Genomic DNA, 13,697 nt, shown 5'->3' on the forward strand with positions numbered 1-13,697 from the left:
TTTGTTTAGATAAGTCATTAACAGATCACACAGTGAATGTTTCTTCAGATATGACCCACATAGAATTATTTACGACCTTTACCTATTTACTCAAGAAAAGTAGGTCACATTGATCTAAGTCTTTGCCACAAGACATAGATTTGCGCCCAAAATGCTCCAACCAATTTTTAGAATTTGAAAAAAAGAAAGAAATTTTCTAGTACGCTAGATTATAAAAACATGAACATTTTATTCATCCCATAAGTTTTTGTGGATTGCTTAAAAGTGAGAGGCGAAAATGTGGTTGCCTACACTATACACTACACAGTTTTTGAATGATTTTAAGCTTTTGTTGGTCGCTTGTCATCTTGCTTAATGTGAAAAACTGGTCATGCTAGATCATGGAATAAAATATTTATGGATTTTAACCAACAATTCCAACATAAGTTACTATAATGTAGATATAGTTAATTGTGATAACGATTACCGAGTGACAGATTGAATGAGTTGTCGTGCAGTGCATTACGTACATTGGTGTCGGGTTGATAAAAAACGCGACAAAATCGAACGTCTGGAATAAACTGCGATAACCGGTCGATGGCAGTGAGATGATCATGCAGTCCTAATTGCACCTTTATACGTTATTCGTAATTTTGCGTAAGATAGGCTTGATAACTTAGATTAATTTATAGCAAATTTAAAATCATGATGTGTCAAAATATGAGGTGTCTCAATATAACAACGTTACAATTTTATCGTTCAGACCAAATAATTATTCCATTACTACATGTTCCAAAAACAAATTTCTCTAATCAGGAGAATTAGGTTACTCTAATGAAATATATTTATTTGATGGGATTCTCGTATATGACGTCGAATTCATTCCAGAAAACGGGACGAAATATTTCATTCTTTCCAACCCGATAACTCTAGATTCATGCGGTACATTCTTTTCCATTTGAAAAATGACTTTGTTGTTTTTGGAGATGCCTTTACGAGTGCCCTGTACAATCAGCGCGATAGTTACCAGAAACCTCACAAGAATCGCGTCGATACTCATCCCAAAGGAGCGGTGTCGTCGCTGGTGGAACACCCGGGAACAAATCGCAATCAACGTATGTCTTCCCATGGTCGCATAGCAGCGGTCCGTACAAGTTGCCTTCCCAAAAAATGGCATCATCCCAGGCAATGACATCTTTGCCGAAAAAATACATGTCATACTTGAGTCCAGCATACGGGTTGTTGGCAATACCCAGGTGTGGGCATACTCATTCTGCACCGCTCTCGGCATTCTTCAACATATTTTGCGCTTCCCAGGCGACAACAACGAAATTATTGCTACTTTAAGATATGTAAACTTAGACACCGCTAGAGAATGCTAAAAGTTCCGATATCACTTGGTAGATAGAGGGTGTACGAATAAAACCATTTCACTGGAGATGTAGTTCCACCCAGTCGTGGTCCTACCGAGTCACTTCTCAGCCCGCAAAGATAACTGCTGCCCTGTGCGGCATTTATAGTGTCCCATGAAGTCACCGTAAAACTGACCAAAAAGTTTCAGGTTTTACTTACAAAAGGTCATACGTTGTTATTTATTGATAAAATAAACCGTATCATGAAATAAGGTGGCACTTATCAGGCCTAAATAAGACTTTAATTCGAACTGGTGACGCAGTATAAGGTGTAGGATTATCAAAAACCTAAATCACGGGATGCTTTGATCAATTCCAGTGCCTGAAATATCTATCTTAAATTTCGTCACTGTGCGAGTTTGTCAAAATGTCGGTATATCTGATTTGATTGTGCAAGTGTTAAATTAATACCACTGATTTTAAACATGTCATTCTATTTTGTCCATCTTCATAATAAAAGTGTTTCATCACATTTTGATACTTTGAGTTCATAACAGATTCTACAAACTTAGCATACAATGTGTACATGCATATTTCCTAATTCTTAATACGAAATCGGACGTTCGTAACGTGCACAGTCGGTTACAACATTGAGGATGAATAACATCCGCCTGCTTGTAGGCCTACGAGCAATACGGAAGAGAAAGCGCAATTCTACAAACCGAATACAAACGTCCCTCATTTTCGGAATATCTATTTTCGGACAGTTGGCATGGTTTACAGACGATCATCGATCTATGGCTAGATAACAAAAAAGGCCTGGCGTGTTGTATTTTTCACAATTATTGCGCAACTTTATGTATACTTCTATTAACATCCGTCATGCACAGTCCTCACATGACCCATGGGTATGTCGCCATTGTGGATATCCCACACTGGTTGTTTTTGTTACGTGTCATCATGACGTAGCCCTGTTGACCCCAAGTGGTACCCCAACTGAAAGAAAAGGATTATTTGGAAAATCAGGAATGAAACAGATGAAACCCCTCCCGCCTACCCCTAAGAATTTTAAAATAAAGGTCAGCATCACTAGTAGGGTGCTTTTTCCGACTTTTTAAAAATTTCTCTTACCTTTTTCCTCATTTATCCGACAAAAGTCCGACTTTCACTCAAAGGTCGGATTTCTAGAAAACTTGTGAAAAATACGGGGGCTTCGAAATAGGTCATTAAAGACCTGTGTTGAATGAGGTTAAAGAGGTTACTGAATTAAGTGAGCTAATTAGTATTCACACTTAGGGTCACTCTGAGTATTTGGTTCACACCTCATGATGTGTGGCTTCCAGAAGTTTCAGAAAGGATTGCTCTTTTGTTTACTGACCTATTTTTGACTAACCAATAGGGTTGTCCCTGGTAAGTACCGTACCCAACCGCGAGGACACCGTGATCCAGATGAGTAGTGCTGCAGTTAGGTTCGTTGTAGATACCAGTTCTAAAAATATAAAGATATTACGGCATTAGTTTCTGCGCACTATCCATAGATGTCTTCGAGTTTTTAGTGAGGTCGATGTATGGCACGCGAAGTGTTGCTTTATTCGATCTCAAAATTGTCATGATCGATAATTTTCTTTTATGATCAATACTTATTTTTCTATTTGATAACACGGTTTCTTTTGCAAAAAAATGTGCAATATCATTTGTTTATATGCGAAAATGAAATTATGGTCATTTAAACATTTGCAATTTTATACATGTATATAGAAAAAAGTACAGGGCATAAATTTTCTCCCTGTCTAAGACCAATGTCACTTTAAAAGAATTCCGACGTCTGTCCATTAGCAAAGATACATGATTTAATTTTTGGTACATGTTTTGGATAACTGTAAACACTTTACCATGTATACCAGAAGCAACAAGCTTGTGCCACTGACCTTTTCTCCAATCAAATGCTTTTTGATAATCTATAGTATAATTTACGTTTATCTTTCAGAAAGATATCGATCAGCATCTTAATAGTATAGATGTGATCCGTAATACAATGACCTTTTTCTAAATCCAGCTTGATTCTCTGATAATAATTTACTTGCCTCCAAGTATTCATTTAACTTGCTATTTAGTAAAGAAATAAATAGCTTACCAACACAGCTAAGTAAAGTGATACCTCTATAGTTGTTAGGGTCGTTAACCTCACCCTTTTTAAAAATTGGCATAATAACACCTTTTGACCATAGTTCTGGGATTTCACCGGAATCTAAAACCTTATTGAAGAGTAGCACGAGAGCAGGCAGTAAAATGTTTCCACCGGTATATCATATGTCAAACTCAAATATTTCACCAATATGTCATGTATGGTCACTGTGGCCGCGGCACGTTTTGTATCTTTTTCTAGACTCTTCAAATCTGGTACTTTAGAATGCTAACACATATTAGGCATCTCTACATCTCGCTGTAATTTAGATAAATGGGGCTCTTCTTTCTTCTGGTGTAAATAGGCCAAGGCCAACATCAACAGTATGTATGATGTTTGATTAAATGTCCTTAGCTATTCTCATGAAGCCTAAAGTCTGTTGACCTTAACTTAATTTCCAGAGTCACAGAGGTCAAACTCTAATATTTCAGCAACAGTGTTAAGTTTTGTAATTACTTGTCCTACACGGTTCGATTTTGGCATGTTGTCACCAGTTAAGCATCTCTACGTCTTCACCAAGATTTAGACCAATGTGACCTACTTTCCTGGTGAAAATGAGTCAAGGTCACAGACTTATATGTGGGTCGTATGTCCAGAAAGATTCGCTGCCTGGTCTTCAAATGACTGCTATTGATGGATTCGATCAAGCTTAACATAGTAGATGAAACATTTTAACCTTGACCTCAAAATTTCGAACGTCACACGGGTCAATATCTCTGAAACCATAACGGTAAAAATATCATCGTCATTGACCACAGGCGAGCACATGGCTCGTGGCCATTTCATCCTATCGATTTTTACCACGGCAGTCTAGGAAATAGCTGGTCGGCAGCAGAATCAGAGAAGGTATACGGTAGACATGTCGGTTTTCTTGCGGCGGGGAACATTCGGAGTCGTTATATTACTCGAGATATTCATTTTTACACCTATTCTCAAGGAGACAAAAGCAGCATGTTTAGGTAAGTATGATCAGAGTCTTTCAAATAAAGAGTCAGGCAACAAGGGAACGTATGGCTTCAAGATCAAAGCCGCCGCCCGTTTCAGAAGACACGCGTTGGGACAGAGTTCTCAACTTCATTACGACATCGGCCCCCCGCATAGGCCTTACTTATATCACTAGTAAAATGCGATCAAGTCATTAGATAACAGCATAGAAACTGGATTGAAATACGACATGCCAAGTCGGGAATAAGGCCAAGACTTGTAAACTCCTGAACGAAATCCGAAATTTATACTTACTATTTCCGACTTGCATTTTCCTCCTTGATGAACTTTTTTAGGAGCAACTCTGTGTGCTCGCGACACAACCTGGCATCAACAGCGAAGCCCTGCTTGCACTTATTCAAGTTGTCGGCGATTATCGTCCACAATGAGTTGCTCTTCCTTCTGTCAGAGAACGGATTCGTGGCCACGATCTCCCGCAAGAGGAAAACGTCGTGGTGGGAATTGACGCGAAATCGTGTATTTTTTTCTGCCATTTCTGAAAGGAAAGAATGGAAAGTTGTAGGACGCATTCTTTGTTTTTCTTATGACAATCCCGGCGAAGAGGAAATAAACGAAAAAGAACAGTTTGAAAATCTGGGTGCAATTGACTGTGTCAACACGTGCTACTCACCACTTGATTCCAAATGTGTGGACTGACCGCAACTCGGGGGCTCCTTTCTCAAATATGAATGCTTTTGTGACACTGTTACAGCACTTAACATGTCGTAATAGTTGGACAACAAAATTTATTGAATCATTCAGCAATCACTACCTTCTAAAGGCCTCACCACCAGGCTAGAAAAATAAATGAGGCCTTTGCAACAGTAATAGAAAATTGGTCGATGGGGACGGCACTATTTCTACGATTTCACATATCGTTGGGACGGTACTGAGGTCAACCTCAGGTCAGAAATATAGCGTTTGCGTTAGTGTTACCGTTAACGGGACGATCTCTCTATTGTTGAACACGCAATTTGGCTGAAACCTTACAGACATTTATGATGTGTACGTCAATTTTTGAGTCACCTCATAAGAAACAATTTGCAGTGTATTTTGCGATTAATTACAACCTGATTATGGATTTTTTATAGCAAATTGTAAACAGATGAGAGTGCATGCAGCTTAATTGTGGTTTGATTATTGTAATACAGTATTTGGCAATTAGCATCTTCCTCATATAAATTCTTAGATCGTTCTCATCAATATAATATAATATTGTATGTATTTGTAACCAGATAAATCATATGTGTACCTCATGTCGTAGTAAATATTTTTCGTCGAATTCTGGTCGTGCCATCATTGTTTTGCACCTCAGCTCAGTTTGTAGTTGAATTAAAAATGGCTTCATGATGGTTTCCAGTTAATTGCCCGAGAGAGCTGTGGCATCGAAGGAAACTTGCCATGACCTGACTCTTTGTTTGAAAGACTATGGTTATACATGGCTTTTTTATGTACATGTATAATAGAGTGTTTTAACGGTCAGTCATGTTGGAGGGCAGAACAATGATTTATCGTGCCTGACTGAATTGAATCAAATGCTGTTTCGGCCATTTTGGGCTAGCTTTCTTGTTGTCTGTCCTTGCACCATGGCAGGGGATGACGTCTCGTGAAACCACTCTATAGATAAAGTAAACAGATTGATGTTACTATAATGAACAACAACACGAGTTCGGAGAAGAAGAAAAAATAACATATAGAATCATTAAGTTTGTATGCAGTACATATCCAATCCATGTATTTATATAGAAAGAAACGAACATTAAGCATGGCATTACCTACTATTACCAAACGCACATACATAATGCACAAACATAACGAAAGCTTAAAGAAATCAAACTACACAAAATGAAGGCAATTACACTCTATTCAACCGTATGATAAATAATGCATTTGCACCAAGGTAATCGACAATCTTCACCAAGTCGTAGCCTAGTACCCAACGCGGGATTCGGACGGTGTCAGCAAGGCACTGTCCACTATGGTTACCATAGCGCTAGCAACAACAACAAATTAGAATGCTACACAACACAACACGTATTGCAAATATCCACGTCGAGTGTCATAGAACAGGACATATTCGCAGTTGAATCTGCCTGTGTTTTCAGATTTGTTGTTCTCGTCTGCTAGCGCTGCATTTTGACCATAGTGGAGAGTGCTTTGCTGATTGTCCGAATCCCAACACTGATACCATTAGACCCACGGGTTGCGCTGATTGGCCACTGCTGGTGAATCTGATTTTAAACGAATTTTGTTATCCGCAACGGGATTCTGTCGTGGTGCAATCTTCGCCTCTGAATAAAGTGATAAGATATTCTACACGACGCAAAAAAAACTTGCTTTCAAATGAGTAATTGACTTTAGAATTAATCTGAAAATATTCACCGTGGGGCAGCACATATGTTTTATGTTCCACAGTCCCACGTCGAACATACCTTGTATTGTATCATTCTTTTCAGGTGCTAACTTGGCGCGCGGAAGGCCTGCCACACAGAGTTCAATTTATGGCAGTTTTGGGCCAAATCGTGCTGTAGATGGGAATAGAAATCCAATCCACGAAGAATGGTCATGCAGCCACATGGGCCATGACGTAAACCCCTGGTGGTCTGTTGACCTGGGCACAGAGGTGTTAGTCAGGACAGTCATAATCGTCAACCGATCGGGAGATTATAGTTAGTGAATGTTCATATCATCTGCAATGCAATTGAAGACTGTAATACCTTACACCAAGAATAAATGAGAGAATTCCATACTTACGCAGACTAGTAGGAAGTCTTTTCCGAATTCTTAATGGTTTCTGTAACTTTTCCTGAATTATCCGACAAAAGTCCAGCATTGTCCAAAATACCAGGGTTTCCCAAAATAAGACAATAAAGATCAAAGGCCTATGTTGAATGGGGTTAATGAGGTGTGAATCAAACACTCTGAGTGACCCTTAAATGAGAATTCGAATTAGCTGACTTATTTAGGGACTCTGTGAATGTTTGGCTCGTACATCAATAACCCATTCAACAATTGATTTTGATCATCAAAACCCTATTTTTGGACACACAAGTCTTTGCTAAATCCGACTTTCAGGGGAAAGTCGGACTATGTCGGACTTTGGTCGGATAAATCAGGAAAAAGTTAGAGAAACCGTTAATAAGAAGTCGTGAAAAGCCTCCTTCTAATGTCAGTAGCGATTCTTATATATTGTGCCGGTTGAAGGGCGCCCGAACGAACGGCCAATATTACGTGTAATAGGCAATAGTGCAAGAACCAGCTAAGAGCGTCTACACAGTATTTTGTGAACTCGGAAATGTGCCCTAGGGAGTAATTAAGTCAGCAGATACCGTTTTCCCTAGCAAAATCTTATTGAACTGCCTTAGGGCAGGAGTCACTGTAGGGACAGGAAATTCGGGAAACCCTCTGTACTTTAGCAGCAAGGAATTTGGTCCAAAATATTTAATTTTTTTTATGCAATTTCCCCGTGTACACTACAACTCACTTCTTTAATCGGAACATCGTTCGTCTGTTCTGAGTGCATCCTTAGTAGAGAAGTTGTTCTGTACTTAAACATTCTTCCAGATGAACGACTGACTAATGAGGAACCTGCTGAACTAAAAATCCAGATGGCAGCACCAGTACTATAAGGTACACTTCCAGTGCATTTTCCATTAAAATTAAGTTTTGTTGATTTTCTCCTTAAAACTCATGAAAATATAATTAAGGACCAATAAAACAACATTTTTGGTGCTATTTCCCCATGTAGAGTAATGAAAGGATAAAATATCCGATAATCATTGACCCTGGAAATGGCTTTCTAATTGCAACCATGGTAACTTGCCTGCAGAACCCCCTATTGGCAGGTTTTGTTGTGCAGGTTCCTCATTAACAAATGATCTGTTTCTATAGAATTTTATCCTAAGAATAAGTCGCTGTATGTCCTTGATAGAGAGGTTGTACGTTTCGAAATACACTTCCAGGCGACCGACTGACCAATTTTGATGTACAACTATCCAATACAGCGCCACCTAGCGGCTTTGTTGGAGCCGAGGTTTGCTTTCACCAAGATGCATCTGCCCAGTCGGCAGAGGTACTAGTGGCCCCGTGCCAAGGCAGTGGACGTTACGTCACGGTCCAAACCAATAGGACAGGTTCATTTTCGCTTTGTGAAGTGGAAATCTACGGGGGCGCTGCATGTAAGTTGATGGAGAAAAACAATGGTCAAGAACACTTCCCCCTGCCCCTATCCCCCAGCTATGTCTCTGGAATGATAACCAAATAAAGACTCTTATGTCATGCATAGAGTTCCCCTGTCATACCTTCGTCAACCTCCAGCATGCGAGGCTGTTTTGGACATGGTTTGTGCATTTCAGCTTGCAGTTCAATAATTTTAGTTTCAATGATCCTATTCGGAGAAGTAACGGTCCTGCTGGAAGCTATTTCGTATGAGAAACCAACATATATTATAACCAACTTGGCCCTTCAAGGCACAATAATTGTAGCTACTCAATTTTATGGCAAATTACGCGACATACATATGCATGCAACAACTCACTTTTTTTCATACATGTTGATGACTTAATCTAATTAAATTTTGTTATTTTCGACATGTTAATTTTTTCCAGTTTTTTTCCAGCTGCTTCTGGACGGTTTGCTGCACGTGTACCGGTTGGAACAGTGCAACAGTACCAGGTCCTGACTACCCCTAGTAGTACGGTCTGCGCTGGGATGTGTATTGAGACAGACAGGTGTGTCGGATTCAACTACGCCAGTCAAACCAGAGGGTGCGCCTTCTTTAAAAATAGCACAACGGCATCAGCAACTTCACCGACATTCAATCTTATCTGCAGCTAGTCACCAGGTGTTAAACCGAATTTCGTACGAACGATACGATGCCCTGTCAACGCCTCAATCGGTATCGGTAGCAATTCAGTGTGGGGGTTCGGACAGTGTCAGCAAGTCACTCTCCACTATGGGACGACAAAAATAAATTTGAAAAACTCAGGCCGTTTCAACGGCGAATAATTCCTGTTCTATGGCACTCGACGTGGATTTATTGGTAGATATTTCAGGATGATAACTTTAACACGGTCATCTGTTGTTTATATCGGTGTACATGTAGCTGTCTTGAGAGAAAACAGTGTTTTTTGTAGTCCTATGTCTAATTCAGGGTACAAATTGCGCTTATTTTTACCATATCTGCTTAAGTTGTGAAGATTATTGCATGTGCTGTGTTGTGTAGCATGTACACCAGAATAGGCAGATGCAATCGCAAGCACATGGCTTAAAGTGTTCTATAAAGTGACTTAAAATGTGATATTATAAGACGGCAGACTGTCCACTAACATGGTTATTGTCATGCACTGCCATGACTGTCCGCTTTGGTTACACGTGTACGGTAATGACAGTGACACAATTGATGCTTCATCAAGTCAGACGTGTGTTTCTAAATGGATCCCCATTGCGGGGACCCTATAGTCCACATATTCGTCAGGCTTAATCCAGAAGTATTAAGGTAGCAGGAAGGGTTGGGCGTTTGTGGTTTCTGAGTCTGAGGGGGTTGGTGTCTGTTGACTGTGCTTTAAGAGAGACTAGGCATGGCGCCAGTCTCTCTTAAAGCACAGTCAACAGGCATTTGGTCTCAGTATTTGGGTAAGTACAGAATCAAGGCAGCTCAGAGAGCAATGATTGAACGATGCTGTGGACAAGTCCAAGGATACTGCATCAGTCACGACCAACTTCTCATCAGAAAGCGTCACCACCAGCATATTCAATGTTCAGTTCCAACCTGTACCAGTCCAATGCACGCCTGTCATGGTCAGCAGTGGTCAGCTTAGCGCGATATGGAACATTCTTCCGAAACTCAAGCCAGGGAAGTCTGCTCATTAGCATATCTCGCGCACTGCTCCTTCTTGTCAAACATCGTAGTGAAATCGTAATGGAAAACGTTTGGCTTTGCGCCAGACATTGAGACTAATAAGTGAAGAACTAATAGGTAAAGAACTTCTACTTGCGCGAGACTGCTGTGATAAAATTATCATTGCAGAGACTCCGGTGACGTACACATATATTTTTTACAATCAAAAAAGCCCTCAAAAGACGACATGGAATGATTATTTTATTGATATTTCCTACTATATACCTTCCAATTATCACTTCATACAAATGGATCGGCGTTAGGTCGCATGCTTTTCTTTCCTGGTGACACTATAAAGTAAAATAGTTGCAACCCCGTAAATGCGCTATAAGTCCAATAATAAGTGACGGTGACCCGTTATAAATGTTTCGCCAGCTTTGCTTTTTTGCCGCTACGCGGCGCTTTGGGCCCTTGCGTCTAGCAAGCTGCCCTGCACATGGCTTTTAAACAGGAAATGAGAAGATACATTTTCACAGACATTTTCTACAGACATGATGAAATTATTTTATGAAAAAAATAATTTCGATATTTGATATTTTTGCAAAGGGGGGGGGAGTTTTTAAAGATTTTTCTGCGAGTTGGCTGAAACGGGTCGAAATATCAACGTCTCTCCAGTTTATCCGATCACCTAAAAAGATCAATGGACAACTACCAGTTACAATTTCACCAGTTGCTCGCCCAACTGTCCGGAATATCATATTCAAATTTTGGATTCAAAACAGCACGCAGCAATTCATGCGACGCGGTCAGACATTGACAAATCAATAGTCAGTTTTTATAAGAGTAGTCAGGCGGATTTCTATTAGAAGGTGATATAAGTACTGTTTTGCAGTGATTTACTCTAGACACACTCATCTTACACCGGTTTTCTGGGCACGACCGCCCCCAGCACAATGCGCATTGATGAAACAAGTCAAGGCCTCTCCATACCTGATTGGTTCTTCGGTATGTTGCGCTGGAGTGTAATCAGAGTCTTTTGTTTGAAAGACTCTGCCTGTCATTACTGTGAAATCGACACAATTAAGGCTAAAGGCAGGACATTATGTCATGACCATCAGAAATGTTAGACAACTTAGTGCCCCCCCCTCACCATATTGGTTTTCTCGATTGATTGTTGAATGGCATAGAACGACAAAATGACATTATATCTATGGGGCTTAACCTGCATATTCCAAAACGGTGTTAGATCGGTGGGTCTAGATTAAGTTCGGTTTTACAGTAACCGCTTCCGGCAAAGCCCTCAACTACCGACAAATGTCTTCAGTTTTCCACAACCCCTTCCGTCATATACTTACATCAGTCAATATAAAGCTGGGCAGTCATTGGCATGTTGGCGCATTGAGATATCTCAACTTTAAAAGCTTTTTTCAAGATGTCTAATTTTGACTCAAGAAATTGATCCTTTTAGAGGCTCTAGTAAAAGGGTTTTGTTTTGGGACCTTATCATTTGGGACTTTTCTATCCACCCATAGGACGTCCACCAATATATTGAGACAAATCTGATATAGGCATATTATATCATCCACCGTCGGAATCTTTTATAACTACTAAATGGCTTAGGTGAAAAAGGTTTAGGCGAAAAAGGTTTAGGCGAATGTAGATTAGACGAAAGTGGATTAGGCGAATGTGGAAGATACCTCCCTAAGTGCTATTTAAAGGGGTACGTCGTTCGTAATCACTGGTGGGGCAGGAAAATAGAAATGCACTATGTGCAGTTACACAATGCCGCAGTGCAACTACATGCATACGAATTTGCTGAAACTTTGCGACTTATAGTATTTGTATATCTCTCTACACAGCGATTATCCCGTGCGTAAATTCTAATTACATGTAAACTACAAATTTTAAATATTTAACGATTGGCCTAGGCCTTTAAGATGTTTAATATCGCATTTGGACTCTCGGCTGGTGGTCAATAAAATGCCAAAAAGACATCAAATTTTTTCTTATTTTTGTTTACTCAAATCGCCTACCAACCATAACCCGGCCCGAGTCATGGAACGGATTCAAGGAATACCCAAAAGCTAAAAAAGGAACAATTCAAAAAGAATTTGACCCACTTTCTTTTCCCTGATCGACGTCCCAATGGAAAAAGTGCCGGGACTACAATGAATTGTATTCTGACGGATCATGGCACATGGCCTGTAGTCTCCTTTTAATAAAAAGCCTACATTCTTTTAAACTTTGTGATACATGCATTTTAGTTTGTAATCAGACTATATCCTTACATGAGTTTCGACTTTTGCTATCATTTCCCGATGAAAGTGATTTAGTCCGTTGACCAAGAATATATGTCGCCCTGTACTCGCGATGATGTAAGCTGGCAGTTGTTAACTGTCGCCATGGCTTCCATAAAAGTAGCCGGGTGTACCTTTGCCAATACCAGTTCAGTCAAATCGCTATGATGAGTCGATTATTGTGCCCTAATTGTTCAACAGCAACAGGAATTTGAGGTCAGAGTTATCGGCAGCATACACAGATTTGCCACTGTACTGTTTCGATGTACTCTATAATCAACCATATTTGGTCAGTGTTTTTTCAAGCATAAAGGCATCTTTCACAACACAGCATTGGTGCCTGATTGGTCCTTTTGTCGTCAGGGGCCGCCTTGGCCAATCTAGAAGCCTCGCCATTGGCAAGATTGCTTTGTGATAGTCGGGCACCAGTACCAGGGCCGTACCTATGCCCTACGGAGCAAATGCTAGCTAGCTCTAATCGGGAGATTGCTCCTTGGAATCATGGGACCATAGGGTGTAGTCCGAAGAGATTGACGAAATATCCTCTTGTAGCTGAGACAGGCAAGGAGGTCCACCAATAGGGAACAAGATATAAACATTCGTCACTGACCTTATAACATAGAAAAAGCGTAATTATCATTTTATTTTTGGCCGCTGCTCATTAGAATACAGGCCTATGATTCAGAAGTATGATTTATCCTGTCCGAAATGTCAGCCCAAAGTCCAGTCTCTGTGCAGGCATTTGTTCCGTGTCTGCCAACACATGTCGCCATTACTGAAATTCCACTCTAGATTTGTGGTTATCCACAGGCGTGTGAAGATACCAGAATCAAAGGATCGATTAGCCCTAAGTTTATTGATACACACAACCTGAAAATAAGTACAAATATCACTCTGTCAAGGTTTATGTGTGTTTTGTGTATGTTTTGAAGGGACTGGGCAATCGATAGATTAGTTAAATTTGGCATCTTCATGCGCCTGTTGCTACCTGGTGTAATGGCGATTTGTGTTGGCAGAGAATATAATCGTTCGATCTTTTAGGAGATTGACTGTTCCCCTAG

At 40.1% G+C, this 13,697-nt stretch overlaps 1 long non-coding RNA gene across 1 annotated transcript; it reads right to left on the bottom strand.

Annotated features, from left to right (window-relative positions):
- Positions 1–1,541: 1,541 nt before the first annotated feature.
- Positions 1,542–2,817, bottom strand: LOC135498784 (uncharacterized). Its single transcript, XR_010449134.1, has 2 exons — positions 2,710–2,817; positions 1,542–2,327 (listed from the first exon to the last, which is right to left on the bottom strand). It is a non-coding gene; the product is annotated as an uncharacterized LOC135498784 (long non-coding RNA).
- Positions 2,818–13,697: the final 10,880 nt, after the last annotated feature.

This window comes from Lineus longissimus, chromosome 14, assembly GCF_910592395.1.
Source record: "Lineus longissimus chromosome 14, tnLinLong1.2, whole genome shotgun sequence".
Lineage (NCBI taxonomy): Eukaryota > Metazoa > Nemertea > Pilidiophora > Heteronemertea > Lineidae > Lineus > Lineus longissimus.